At 38.7% G+C, this 15,542-nt stretch overlaps 1 long non-coding RNA gene and 1 pseudogene across 1 annotated transcript in view; one reads left to right on the forward strand and one right to left on the reverse strand.

Moving 5' to 3' along the window:
- The window catches only part of LOC132709400 (uncharacterized), a 47,891-nt gene extending 45,409 nt beyond the window's left edge, over positions 1 to 2,482 (reverse strand). Inside the window, exon 1 of the long non-coding RNA XR_009620401.2 lies at positions 2,416 to 2,482. This is a non-coding gene — a long non-coding RNA (uncharacterized LOC132709400). The remainder of the gene's footprint in view (positions 1 to 2,415) is intronic.
- A 6,309-nt stretch (positions 2,483 to 8,791) lies between these two features.
- On the forward strand, positions 8,792 to 9,479 carry LOC148114328 (uncharacterized; annotated as a pseudogene).
- The last annotated feature ends 6,063 nt before the right edge of the window (positions 9,480 to 15,542 follow it).

The raw sequence follows: 15,542 nt of genomic DNA on the forward strand, positions 1-15,542 counted from the left end.
TTCCAAAGATGGCAGGGAGGCATCACAGAAGGCATGACTCCCAATTTTTAGTTGTAGGCAAACATAAAGAAAATTAGTAAGATTTGGCTATGTAAATAATAGTATGTGGTTATGACCTCGGAGAACATGAAGAAAAACCATATGAGATCTTTTCTTCAGCTTTTAAGGAGAATGCTTTCCTTAATATCTCTTCATCTTACTCCATAGGTTTACAAATCTTATTTTATTTTCAACTCCCATTGAGCTAATGCCCAATCCTACCATAGTGAAAAAATACTTTTCAGTTCTATTGGAAAATCTCTCTCTCTCTCTCTCATATCTCTTCATCTCCATCTCTCTCTCTGTCTCTCTTCTATCTCTCTCTCTCTCTCTCTCATCTATTTACCATCTTTATTATTTTTAAAATAACTCAAGGTGGCGAACATAGCCAATACATCTTCCTCCTCCAATTTTCCTGCCTTTTTCCATCCAAATATTCTCCCTTCTTCTCTCAGGTTTCTCTGGTTATAAAAGATGTGTTTTGTGTTTACAGTAAATATACAAATGAAGTATGAGGGTTGTAGTGTGGAAAGGAAAGGAAAGCACTCAACTGTATTTGTATGGTTTATATCCCACAATTTGCCTATAAAGCCTTTGCTTTCTTTTTGTGGAGAAGGGTTTCTGTCATAGCCTTGTCCTAGAATTTTAAAGGAACTTTCTTTGCAAAAAAAAAAAAGCGCTACTACGCTATTATTCCCAACTTGCTCAGTTAGCAGAAAATATGACATCTAGAGGGAGAATAGGATGTTCCATGGACGATCAGTTCTGGAATCAAAATCTAAGCTTCATTGGTATCTACCCACTGGTCCAAATGAAATGAAGGGAAATTAGCTCTAATTAGGAAAGATTATAGATTGGCTATCCTAAACCATTTTCTCTTGAAACTTTTAGTTTGGCCAGGAAGCACTAGGACACATTCCCACAGAAATAAAATAATACGTCTCCCCAAGGAAACACATAAAGAAATACACAACAATATAATGGCTGTAGCTGTATAGACAATTTTTCATAAAATTAAACAAAACTATCCTAAACTATGCCCAATCTGGCAAGGAATTCAGGAAATTTAGCCTATTTGGAGTGGCTAAGGCTGAGGATATATGAACAAAACTGTTAAAACTGATTTAATATTATTCTACAGTTTTAAGGTGTTTGATATGTAATAAAGTGGCTTTGAACCACTTTGTAAATAGAAACCTCTGAGAAAACATTTTTATTAAATAAATAAGCTCTCGTTTCTAAATATTTCTTCCCATGTAGAATATACCAAAAACTATTGTATAGCTAGGAGGCAAAGGATGCAGACCAGTTGAATCAAGATCCCAGACTTGAGAATGTCATAAGCTATTACTGTTACTTGATTTATAACAGCTCAAAATGTTCCTGTGAATCCACAGATTTCATTTATTTGGAAGTGTTTGTTTTAAGTAGCTTTAGAAATTCTTTTCCTCTGAACACCTGTCAGAATTCATGAGGCCTCATCTTTCAGCTTGATAGTAAGATTTTTCTTGGTCTGAAGAAAACCAAATCTTACCAGGGAAGATGTTTGGCCTTAGAATAAAATCAAAAGATTAAGCTTCATCAAATAGAAAATCTGGCCCAACTTCACTGTTTTTGGTCCTCTGTAATGCTTACCTCCTAAGAATCTGGATTGTATACCACCATGCCCATGGGTGAACTTGAGCAAAAGAAACAGGGGAAGTGAGGGAGGCTGCAGAGTGATGGAGGGAAGGTAACAGTAAGTGACCACATCTGCTGCTACCTCCCAACCATGAAATAAGCTAAAAAAAATACTCTAAAAATTCAAAAACTTTCTGAGAAAGGAATGGAAAATAGAAGCCTCTACTAGAGAGAAAGAAAAATGCATGGAAATTTTAAGACAATTGTTAGCACAAGATGATGTTGTACCAAATGCTTATTACATACAGTAAGATGGGTTGAAGGAAAAATCTTATCATGAAAACCTATTTGATTTGAAAAAACTTCAAATCTCCTGATGTAAGCCAGAATAGCCTGATACTATTTAACTTTTTTTTGCAGGCTGAAATGAGGCATAAATAGTTCATAGATGTAATTAGTACAAATTAAGACAATGAGTTACTTTTCTACTTCAAGTTTTTTTTGAAAGTACAGAATATAAAATGAAATGAGGCTCCTGTGTGTTCCTTGGACAACAAAGATGACTAACAAGTAATACTGGAACACATAACTCCAAACCTGAAGGCAAAATGACGAAACTGCATCTCACTGTCATGCATAGGAATGCACTGGAGGAAGCAACTATGTTTGGAATAAAAGTCAAATGGTGTGGGAAAAGTTATACCAATATTAGAATGTTAAAATAATATTTGAATGATACTGAACTTCAACTCTTACCATTTGTTGTTTAGCTTGCTCCTTGGAAAGCAACCTCCTCAGGTAAGTGTGGACTTCAAAACAAGTGCTCTTAGTCCTTTCAGTCAAAAGCACTATGTCATCTTTTAGTCTGTGACCTCATCTACACTTCCTGGTTGCCCTATCACCAGAATGGCCATTTCAACCTCCATTTCTGGAGGGAGTAGCAGATGGCAACACCAACTATTAATCCACTGCCTGCCAACAAAGCAAGAAAACAATCCCAGGGCACACTTTTCCACTCAATTTTCTTAGGTTAATTTTATGCCAGCTCCTATTCATTTTGAATATATTTCAGATATAGAGCTTAGTTTTTTCCAGCTTCACCAATTAATGAATTAGTTCACAGAAGCAGGAATGCCCTTTTCACTGAGACTCTGTTATAGACTCTAATTGCTGTAGTGAGAGTACCATAATAGCAGAGTGACTATGACTCTGGCTTCATAAATACAAACTTACTACGACATTATAATATAAATTTAATTATATTTAAATGGTACTTTAAATTATTGTATTTTATCCCAATTTTATTTTAGATCGTATTTTATTCTAGTTACATTTTAATTGCGAGTTATTCCAATATTACTTAATTTGTTTTACCAAACCTTTGTAATGATTTGTTTTTGTAATTCTGCACTTGATATGGCCCAAAGGGCTAATCAATAAATAAAAAAATACTAAAATATGGCAGAAACCTTTAAACATTTTTTTTTACTTTCCCCCCCCCCAAGCTTCCTACTTTTTCCTGTGTATTTTTTAATTAAAAAAAAAGTCCAGTGGTACATGGTTTTCCAGGCATCAGAAATAGAGAGGTTTTGCATTCAGTTCCCAAATAACCTATTTATTTTTCTACACCTTTTTTAATGTTTTAAGTGTTGGCTTTTGTTCTGCTTTTAGTCTTTATTAACTGAATAGCTAATTGAATATTTTATGTAATTTTATTTTATATATGTTCTTGCAATATTTTAAAGTATGTCTGTATAATTTATTTGATATTTGTTATTGTTTTGTTTCCATTTTAATGTGAATACATTTCTGAAACTTTAATCAGAAGCTAAATAAAATGTTTTAAATAAAAAATATGCAACTCCTACTTATGAAAAATCAGGTTCAGTGAAATAAATATTCAAAACAATAATACTTTCTGCATAGTACAGGAGATAATATTATGACAAAAATTATTCCTCCAAACCCCTTCTTGTGATAAATTTATGATCACTTATTTTATGAAGCCAACTGTCCTTTTAAAACAATTGAGAATCAGATTCTGATTCTAGCTATTAACTTGAATAGATTCTATTTAAAATAATTCATTTGATTCAATAAAAGGTTATATACTTACGTGCAAAGTTCCATTCAATCACCACATCAATTGAATATTTAAGTTTAGGCATCAAATCAATATGATTATTTGATTTGAACATTCAGTTTGAAAGAGTGTTTTGACTGAATTGCCTTCAGAGTAAAGCTTGTGCGTTCCTGACTTCTAAAGTTTAGGTTTTCACAATCAAATACGTTAATTAGCATGTTATACAAATTGCTCAATAAATTTATGCAATCCAAGGATATTCATTAGAGCATATTTAGTTTTTTATCAATCATTTTACATTTATTACTGGCATATTCTAAAATATGGGAAGAAACATTAGGGAGCGAAATCCATGCTAGGAGCATCATGTCATGTCTCCATTTCTTTTTCAATTTCAGAAGCAAAACAAAGCATGCTGAGGCGAGATCTATTTGAGTCCTGCATCCTATAGTAATTCACTGGTTCCACTACATATAGCTAGGGAAAATAAATCTGAAGCTGTGATCCTAAATAAGGCAAAATTCTTCTTTTTAGCTTTAAATTTTCAGTCTTGATTAGACAAAATCAATATAAACTTTTGGGGAATTTCAAAATATTCACATGAGCTGTGTAGATTTTTTTAAGCAACCCAAATTTGTATTTTTAATCTTCATTATTAAGGATGCAACTCAGAACAAGAAGCTGGATTCAAATTTAGTCATGGGAGAGAGGGACAGAGAGGGAGAAAGAGGGAGAATCTGCATTGACAGAATAACAGAACAAGAATTGAAAGGGATCTTGAAATTGAAACCAACGCTGCTAATGCCCCTATAAATGCTTCCTTTTTAAACTGACGCTGCTGCTACCTTTAAAACCACCACTACCCCATCCATTCATTACTGTCTTTCAATAATATTGATTAACCAAATTGATTCACTGATTACTGATTTAGTATTTAGTATAACTAATTAATAGTTACTTTTTTTACTTTAGTATTATTTGTCTAGTTGCTTTAGCATTAATTGTCTAGTTTATTAATTGATTGTCTAGTAGATTACTATTTATTTTATTTATTTATATATTTTATTAGATTTTTATACCGCCCTTCTCCCACTGGACTCAGGGCGGTGAACAGCCAAGAATAAAAAACATCACATACAAAATTTATTTTTATTTTTTTTTAAAAAGAATTAAACAAATTTTGGCCCAATAAATTTAAAACACCCCAACTAAAATCAATTAACAGTTAAGAATACAGGAGCCTGGATAGCTCAACAGACAGAGCACTGTAATTTAACACCAGCTGTCTGCAATTAAAGTAAGATTGAATCTCGCCAGGCTCAATGTTGATTCAGCCTTCCATCCTTTCTAAGGTAGGTAAATTGAGGACCCAGTTTGTGGGGGCAATAAGTTGACTTTGTATAAATATACAAAAGTATGAAGGCTATTGCTTAACGCACTGTAAGCTGCCCTGAGTCGCCGGAGAAGGGCGGCATATAAATCAAATTTTAAAAAAAAATCTAAGGGAGGTGGGTTAAGCCAGCCCGGCTTGATGAAATAAAAAAGTTTTAAGGGCACGGCGAAAAGCACAGAGATCTGGGATCCTACGTATGTCCGGAGGCAGGTCATTCCAGAGGACAGGTGCTGCCACAGAGAAGACCCTCCCCCTGGGGATCAGCAGTCAACATTGTCTGGCCAATGGCACCCTGAGAAGTCCCTCTCTGTGGGAACGTACTGGCCGGTGGAAGGCTATCAGTGGCAGAAGGCAGTCCCGTAAGTACCCAGGCCCTAAGCCATGGAGCGCTTTAAAGGTGGTAACCAACACCTTGAAGCGCACCCAGAAGACCACCGGGAGCCAGTGCAGCTCGCGCAGGAGGGGTGTCACATGGGAGCGCCCCATCGCTACCATAATCCCCCACGTGGCCACATTCTGTACCAGTTGGAGCCTCTGGGTGCTCCATGTAGAGAGCATTACAATAGTCCAGGCGGGAGGTGACAAGTGCCTGAGTGACCGTGCATAAGGAATCCCGATCCAGAAAAGGACGCAACTGGTGAATCAGGCGGACCTGATAAAAAGCCCCCCCTGGCCACGGCCGTCATATGCTCTTCTAAAGACAGCCGTGCGTCCAGGAGGATGCCCAAGTTGCAAACCCTCTCCGTGGGGGCAAGTAACTCACCCCCAATAGCCAGCGATGGCACCAGCTGGCTATATCGGGACGCTGGAAGCCACAGCCACTCGCTCTTGGAAGGGTTGAGTCAGAGCCTGTTTCTCCCCATCCAGACCCGCACGGCCTCTAGACACCGGGACATCACTTCAAGGGCATCATTGGGATGGCCTGGGGTGGAGATGTACAGCTGAGTATCATCAGCGTACTGATGGAACTCCACTCCAAAGCCACAGATGATCTCGCCCAGCGGCTTCACATAAATGTTGAACAGGAGGGGTGAGAGGACCGACCACTGTGGCACCCCACAAACAAGGCACCTCGGGGTCGACCTCTGGCCCCCCGCCAACACCGACTGCGACCGGTCAGAGAGATAGGAGGAGAACCACCGTAAAACAGTGCCCCCCACCCCCAACCCCTTCAACTGGCGCAGCATGATACCATGGTCGATGGTATCAAAAGCCGCTGAGAGGTCTAACAGGACTAGGATAGAGGAACAATCCCTATCCCGAGCCCTCCAGAGATCATCCACCAATGCGACCAATGCCGTTTCCGTGCTGTGCCCAGGCCTGAAGCCGGACTGCAGCGGATCTAGATAGACAGCTTCATCGAGGTACTGCGGAAGCTGTCGCACCACCACACTCTCAACAACCTTCGCCACAAAGCAAAGGTTGGAGACTGGACGGTAGTTAGCCAAAACAGCCGGATCCAGAGAGGGCTTCTTGAGGAGGGGCCTCACCACCGCCTCTTTCAAGGCGGAAGGCAAGACACCCTCAAAATAATCCCCTGGAGCCAGCCTCGCCTAACCTCCCGGGAGGCCAGCACCAACCAGGAGGGACACGGGTCCAACAAACATGTGGTCGCGTTCAGCTGTCCTGTTCTGTCCCTGTCTCACACACGGACACCAGCAATCGACCAAGAGTTAAAATAAAGCAGCAGACAAGAATTTCTTTTGATAACAGAATTGGCAGCAACCCAGTGGCTGCTTGCCAAAAGTTTTTACTTACAAAGGGAGTTTATCTCCTCCGACCAAAAACATTAAAGTCCACAAAAGCCAAAGAATAGTCAAGTCCAGTCCAAAAATCAATCTAAGCAGAGCATATAACAAAGTTCCAGAAATGCAGAATGACTTGCTAGCTTTCAGTTTTGTCCATCACAAAGCCTGAATGGCCACCACACCCCCTTTTATCCCCTGTGGGGTGTGGTCCAGTGACTCAGCTTAATCTCTGGCATGCCTCCTTCTCTGCTGCGCGCGCTTGTCTTTCCGACGCTGTCAGGGATCCAGCCAAGACTTATCTCCATCGCTGTCTAACTGCGGCTGCTCGGAAGTGCCTGGCTCCTGGCCTATCTCTTCTCCTTTGGAAGACACCTGAGGCATTGCCAGAGAGGAGGGTCCTGGAGAGGAGGCCTTGCCAACTCTTCTCCTTCACTTTCGGAGTCTTCTCCCTCGGATAAGACTGGCTCGGGGGTTGGAGTCACAACACCTCCCAGAATCCTGTCCATGTCCTCAGGAGCCACAGGGTCAAACTCCTCCCAGATAACATTCTCAAGACCTGCCTCCATCATCCCGCCTGAACCTACCCAGTCAGAGACCAAGCCTTCCCGAATTTGAACGATTTTATCGTGCAGATACTGCACAAAATCCTCAGCCCGACCCTGCAAGGGATCCTCCCGCGCTCCCAGATGGAGAAAGAAGTGGGTCACCCTAAACAGGGTGGCTCGGTGATTATCTGCAGATGCGATAAGGGCAGAAAAATAATTACATTTTGCCGCGTTTATTGCCACTAGGTAGGTCTTAATGTGAGACCTCACTAGTGTTCGGTCAGATTCAGAACAGCTGGTCCTCCAACCGCTCTCCAGGCATCTTTTCCGGTGCTTCATCTCCCTCAGCTCCTCGGAAAACCAAGGAGCCAAGTAAAGTCGGCGACAGGTCAGAGGCTGCAAAGGCACGACTCAGTCCAAAGTGCCAGCGGCCGCCCTGTCCCAGGTGGCCACCAGCTCTTCAGCCGAGCCGTGAGTCAGAGCCTCAGGAAATGGCCCAAGCTCCATCTGGAACCTATCAGGATCCATCAGGTGCCTGGGGCGGAACCACCTAGTCTGTTCCACCTCCCTGCGGCGGGGTGTGGCAATTAGAAAGTCAAGCCTAAGAAGGGAATGATCTGACCATGACAAGGGCTCAATCGCTATATCCCCTATCTCAAGATCATTCATCCATTGACTAGAGACAAAAATCAAGTCCAGAGTGTGTCCTCCCGTGTGAGTAGGGCCATAAATTAATTGGGTCAGGTCCATGGCCGTCATGGAAGCCATGAATTTCCGGACTATTTTAGATAAAATGATTCATTGTCTAACTGATTAATTAATTACTGTTATTAATTCAGCTTTAATTAATTAATTGGCTATCATATTGAATAATTATTGTTATTGATTAGTGTGTCACCGATTATCAACAAATAAGGATTAAGTAATCCATAGCATTAAATAACAGATTATACATCTGCAAAACAAATCCACCATGCCAAGCAAAAGAGCCAAAAAAGCCACTACAAAACTTTCCCCCAAAAACACATCTCTACCAACAACGACCTAGACGACTCCTGTACATGCTTTAAATGTTCTGCAACTATCAATAATAATGAAGATATCATTAAATACCATACATATGACAATTACGCCCATTTCACCTGCTTAAAATTAACCAAATAGCAAATTTCATACAAGCATCGAATACATTTACTTGTCACTGTCTATCATGTTTCCCTAAACTAGACATTCAAAATGTCCCATCTACATCCATTGATGCCATAGATGCTAGCTTAGTAACACATTTAGAAACAATTTTAAAAACAAGTTTACAAGCAAGTTTACAAGGATGTCTAACATCTCTTGAAAAAAATATATAGAAATGATAAATAAATACCTAAATGCTCAAAATACTACCTCAATTCAACATCCCCTGCCTCAAAATATTACCTCAACTCAACAACAACCACCTCAATCTCAACCACAGGTAACCATCAACCCAGCAAATAATTCAAACCCACCAAATAATATATCCTTACTTATCAAAGATGCCATTGAATGTGAATAAAAATGTCCAAACACTATTTTATTTGGCCTAGATGACAACGACGAATCTGATGATATCACAAAGGTTCGCAACATTATAAGAAACTCCAATAAACCAAACATCTCCCCCTGATGACATCATCAAAATTTCAAGAGATGGCCCTGAGTTCAAATACAATGATGGCTCGGTAGCTCCACGATTTTGCAGAATTATTTGCAAAAATGACATCAAACGCATATTCACACATACAATAAATTCAATCGCCAAAACCAACATCAGCCATAACAAACTTCACTCACATCCAGACTTATCCATATTGCAAAGAATCTGCTCCCGTGAACTCCAATCAGAACTTAAAAGATGTCAAGAACAAGGACATACTGACTTATACATCGACTACCATGCCGACTGTATCAAAAGAAAGTCCCACATCCTAACACCCCACATCCTAACACCCAATCCTCCTCCATCCAATTCCCCATCATCCAAAACTAGGCACGCACGCCCCAAACTTCTTCTATAACAACTACTATCGATCTTAAATGCAAGCTACTTAATGCAAGAAGCCTTGTAAATAAAATACCTGAATTCCTCCTCTTATTAAATACGGCTATATTCGACATTATATTTGTCTGTGAAACTTGGCTAAATACATCTCTCCCTGACTCCATTACTACAGTAAGAGACTATCATGTTTACCGGTCAGAACATGAAATCCGTAGAGGAAGGTGGTGTTGCTATCTTCTACAAAAAGTTCCTACATCTAAAAAACATTCAAGTAACACACTAACTTGCTTTTCCTGAGACCATCATCTGTGACCTTAAATACCACCCTTCGATTCTTACTTTGTTACAGAGCCCCAGATTACGACATCGAACATGCAAACAAGTTAACTTCACTACTAACCTGGGCAGCCTCCTGCCTACACCCAATAATCTTTCTTGGTGACCTTAATTTACCACTTATTAATTGGACCCTAAATGAATGTACAACTGAACCTATACATGCAACCCTGTACAATACTGTAACTAATCTGGGACTTGATCAACTAGTAACTAACAACACTAGATTCAACAACTGCCTTGATCTCATCTTCTGCAACAGTTTAAATTCTATTTATGGACTAAAAGAACCATTCTCCAACAGCGACCACAGCATGATTGACTTTTGTCTCAATTTACGCCCTCTCAAAAATCATAATGATGGGATTCCCAGTTATAACTTTAAAAAAGCCAATTATGATCTCATAGACAATGAACTCTCATATCTTGATTGGCAAAATCTATTCTCTGGTTGTAATATTACAACAATTTGTTGTGCAAACTCAAAAGAATCATTAAACTTTATGTACCACTAATAGCCAAAAAACCCAGAAAAAATAAACTACCAATAACAATAAGGAAATTACAATCCAGAAAAAAATCTCTTTGGCAAAAAAACAAAACAAACTATGTAGCTAACTTCAAAAACCGCTATAAAACTTATGCCAACAAATAAAGATTGAATGCACCCATTATCATATCAAGCAAGAAGAAAACCTTCTACGGACAAAATCCACCAGTGCCTTCTATAATTTCGTAAACAACAAACTTAAAGACTCGAGATCCATCCCCCACCCCCCAAAGGATCAAACAATGAAGACTGTATTGACAAAACCGTTAAAGCCAATCTCTTTAACACGTTCTTCGGCTCAGTCTTTGTAAACAGCAACAACACATACCCAATATTTCCCAGTCGTACTACAGACAATTACAATGATTATAGTGATCTTATACATATTGATTTTACAGAAGACAATGTTGAAAAAGCACTACGCAATCTAAAACCATCTCTATCTATTGGATCTGATGGACTATGTGCATACTTCTTAAAAAAGCTTTCCATTGCAATTGCAGAACCTCTAAGCATAATTTTTGAAAAATCTTTCAGTACCAGCACCTTGCCCTACCAATGGTCACAAGCCAGGGTCATTCCTATCTTCAAAAAGGGACACCCTAGCCTAGTTAAAAATTACAGATCAATCTTTTTATGTTGCGTCACCTGCAAAGTCATGGAATCAATCATTACCAATCTATTACCCTACACCTAGAGACAAACAATTTCTTTCTAACAAACAATTCAGAAAAAAATTATCCTGTAATCTACAACTACTACATTGCAAAAACATATGGACTACACATCTTGATCAGGGCAAAGCAATAGACTCAGTTTACATAGACTTCTGTAAAGCTTTTGATTCAGTGGTACACGACAAATTACTTATAAAACTAAAATCTATGGCATTTCTGGACTCCTTCATAAATGGATAGCTGCCTTCCTGTTAAACAGACAACAAGTGGTCCAAATAGGAAGTGCTCTATCAAATCCTGTACATGTTAATAGCGGTGTTCCCCAAGGCAGTATCTTAGGTCTAACACTCTTCATACTTTACATAAATGACCTTTGTGATTATATTAAAAGCAACTCTGTTGCTCTTACTCTGTTCTCTTCATTGATGATGTTAAACTATTCAACATCACCAACAATGCAACTACCCTTCAAAAAGACGTTGACAATGTGTCAGATTGGTCTAACAAGTGGCAACTTCAAATATCAACCAACAAATGCTCTATCTTGCACATTGGCAAAAAAAAAAAAAAATCAAAACATAAAATACAAATTAGATGGACATGATCTTGTAGATGACCTTCACTCTGTCAAGGACCTTGGAGTACTCATTTCTAATTATCTAAGTGCCCGAGCCCACTGTAATAACATTGCCAAAAAGGCATTAAGAGTTGTTAACCTAATCTTGCGTAGCTTTTTCTCTGGTAATGTTGTACTACTAACTAGAGCATACAAAACATTTATTAGACCAATTCTTGAATACAGCTCATCTGTCTGGAACCCGCACTGCTTATCGGACAAAAATACAATCGAGAGAGTCCAGAGATTTTTATGAGAAGAGTCCTCCATTCCTCCAACCGCAATAAAATACCTTATGTCACCAGACTTCAAATTTTGGGTTTAGACAACTTAGAACTACGCCGACTTCAGTCTGACCTAAGCATAGTACATAAAATTATCTGCCACAATGTACTTCCTGTCAATGACTACTTCAGCTTCAACCACAACAATACACGAGCAAATAATAGATACAAACTCAAGGTAAACTGTTCCAAACTCGATTGCAGAAAATATGACTTCAGTAACAGAGTGGTCAATGTCTGTAATGCACTACCTGACTCTGTAGTTTCTTCCCCAAACCCCCAAAAATTTAACCTTAAACTGTCTACTGTTGACCTCACCCCATTCCTAAGAGGTCTGTAAGGGGCATGCATAAGTGCACCAGCGTACCTACCATCCCTGTCCTAATATTCCTTTTTACTTACTCTTTTCATGTATTCAAATTATGTTTATACTTTTACTTGTTATCTTATATATGCTTGACAAAATAAACTTATGGAACATATAAAACTTATGTCTAACCCATAGCTCAAGCAGAAAACGCTATATACCATTTCAGACAAATCATTGTCCAAACTGTTTTTTAAAAACTTCCACTGTGGAGGACTCACAATTTCTGGAGGCAAATCATTTCACTTATTAATTGTTCTAACTGATAGAAATGTCCTCCTTACTTCTAGATTGGATCTCTGCTTGATTAGTTTCCATCCATTGCATCTTTTCTTGCCTCAAGTGCTTTGGAGAATAGGTTGATCTCCTCTTCTTAGAAGCCGCTTAGATATTGGAACATTATCTTGTCACACCTACTTCTTCTTTTCATTAAACTAGACATATCCAATTCCTCCAAACATTCTTCATATGTTTTATTCTCCAGTCCCTATTACTAAATTGTAATTCTGATTGGGATTTTATACCCCCATATTTCCATAGCTGCTATTCAGGAAACATGCAAAACCAATTAAGAGATTTACATTACATTTAACTTGTTCCTAAACTACCTGCCTTGATTTGATTTAATTATTCAATCTATCTATCAGCTATCTGTCTGCCTGCCTGCCTGCCTGCCTATGTCTGTCTGTCTATATCCTGCCTTTATTATTTTTACAAATATTACTTGTTCTAGGATTTTATTTACTTCACATGTTTTCCTACTTAAAAATCTTGGAACAGGTGCTTTCTAAAAGGCTCCACATACTCAATTAGGTATATTCACACACACACACCCAGCACTTCCCATAATATCATAAGGCAAGCCACATGAATATGAAGCTGACAGCCTTGTAAGGGACACATAATTCCTTCTTCCAAGAAGCAGCCATAGGAAGTGTACTTGAGAATCAAAATATTATTGAGTTTAACAGGGTTTTCTAGAACTCTGAGTCAACACATACAAGGGTGTTATGCAATAGTTCGGATCTAACTGAAAGCTTCAAGCTGTATAAAGCTGAATGGATTCTTCTCCAGCAAATCAATTTCATTCATTTGCAGGTGCTTTTAAAAGAGTCTTTCTTCTTTTTTCTCTGTATGAGAATTCAGTTTTGGTTACAACCATCTAAGATATTAAACCAATAGATCTTACTTCAAAAACTCAATGAATGCACCCATGATTCATGATAGCAGCTTAATCTTGAATAGAAAGATTCATCTAAGCATTAATGGATTATCAACTTTTGTCACCATGTGCCTACCAAAGTACTCAAATATAACACAAAATATCATAAATAGGAATGTGAAAATAGTAATAGCCAGCCATGTAAGAGAAGAAAGTGTTTGTGGTGGGGGGGGTGAAATTTAACTCTTAAACAGTTTCGATGCTCAATCAAATGCACTTTTAATTAAAACATAGAAAATCATGACCAGAAATAGTTAATATCTTCCATAGAAAATGCAACAATAAATAATATTAGGATAGCAAGGCATATCCAGTAAAAGGAAGAGTGATGGAAATGAGACTTGAATGGATGCCCAGTCTAAACAAATCCACCATCGGCCATAAATACATGAACTGAGTGCTAACAGCTTCCAAAGGTAATATATGTTGCATGGCATGGCTCCAGATTTGGACAGGCCCTTGGCAAAAAGCCCTACTGCAGTCCCCAGTCGGCATAGCATAAAGGATTTTTACACTACAATTTACCTCCAGCAACCTTCATCTTACCACTATTAAAATTTCTATCATGTAAAATCATTTATATTTCTTACAGAAACATGAAACAGTAATATTCAGGCCTTTTCTTTCAATATATCAATTTTCAACTTCCCACAGCATTCCATAACAACATGATGGTTATGCTTAACAAACTATGCCAATGTCCTTGTAAGGGGTCCTACAGTTGATTCCAAACCTATCAAAGGAATAATTTAAAATTTCATTAAAGTGAGGTCATGAACTGGTTTTAAAAATATCCTTTTAATAGTTTCTACCTTCTCTATGAAATCATCAGTAAAAATATAACATGAACTTTGGGGGGAAAGTGTTATTAGGCACGATAAGCGCAATAAAATAAAAAACCTCTATATCCTTATAAAGGCTAACATATATATTAATCTATGATGCAAACATGTCATGTGACATATTTTTAAACTATCATTATCTTTAAACAATTTTATTGTCTGCAACAACTATATGTCATTTTCCTTTGGCTTCTCTTTTACTATTCCCCCAGCAATAGATACGTGAATCAGGGGTGGGTTCTACTTATCTTTACTACTGGTTTGCATCGCGCCTGCTTCGGCACATGTGCAGATCACCTATGATGATGTCCGGGTCAGTAGGCGGAGCCTCCCACCGGTTTTACTACCAGTTCTTGTGAACCGGTCTGAACTGGGGGCAACCCACCACTGACGTGAATGTATGTACGTGCCATTGTGTGTGTCCCTTCCTTAGGATATTATCTATGCATCTGATTGTGCAGACTGGTAAATAAAAGCACATGCAATTATAAGTCTATTAATCTTTAAAGAATAATAAGCCTCATTTTTGCTGCTTTGGCTTAATACAGACACTTCCTTGGGAAATGATTCATTAAAACCGTGATGGGATTCAAATTTTTTAACAACTGGTTCTTGGGCGTGGCTTGGTGGGTTTGGCTGCGTGGTTATGTCACTGAGTATATGGGGCTGGGTAGTCGTGTGTTTGGTGGGTGTGGCCAACTCAATGTCATTCACATCGAGGGGCACCTCACCTGGCCTCTCCTCTCCTCTCCTCTCCCCTCCCCTCCAACCCAGTCCTCGCCTTGTCTTGCTTGGAATAGTGAGAGAGGAAGCTGTTTCAAAGTCATCTTCCCCTTGATACTAGCAATAAGATGAGATTTTGCTATCAGAAGACCTGATGTACATTGCCATGTATTGTTTATCACCATTATCTTGGTAAGACTGAATGGAGAGATTTATAAAGAATAGCAAGAGTTGGAAGGGACCTTTGAGATTTTCTAGTTCAACCCCTGCTCAAGCATGAGACCCTACTATTATGGACAAATTTCTTCTTAAAAACCTCCAGTGATGGTATACCCACAACTTCTGAAGGCATCCCATTGCTCTGGTTAATTGTTCTCACTGTCAGGAAATTTCTTCTTATTTCTATGTTGGATCTGTTTGATAAGTTTCCATCTCACAGATCCATCTCCAGTTGAGCCAGGC

This window comes from Pantherophis guttatus, chromosome 4, assembly GCF_059756535.1.
Source record: "Pantherophis guttatus breed Tessera chromosome 4, ASM5975653v1, whole genome shotgun sequence".
NCBI classification, from domain to species: Eukaryota; Metazoa; Chordata; class Lepidosauria; order Squamata; family Colubridae; genus Pantherophis; species Pantherophis guttatus.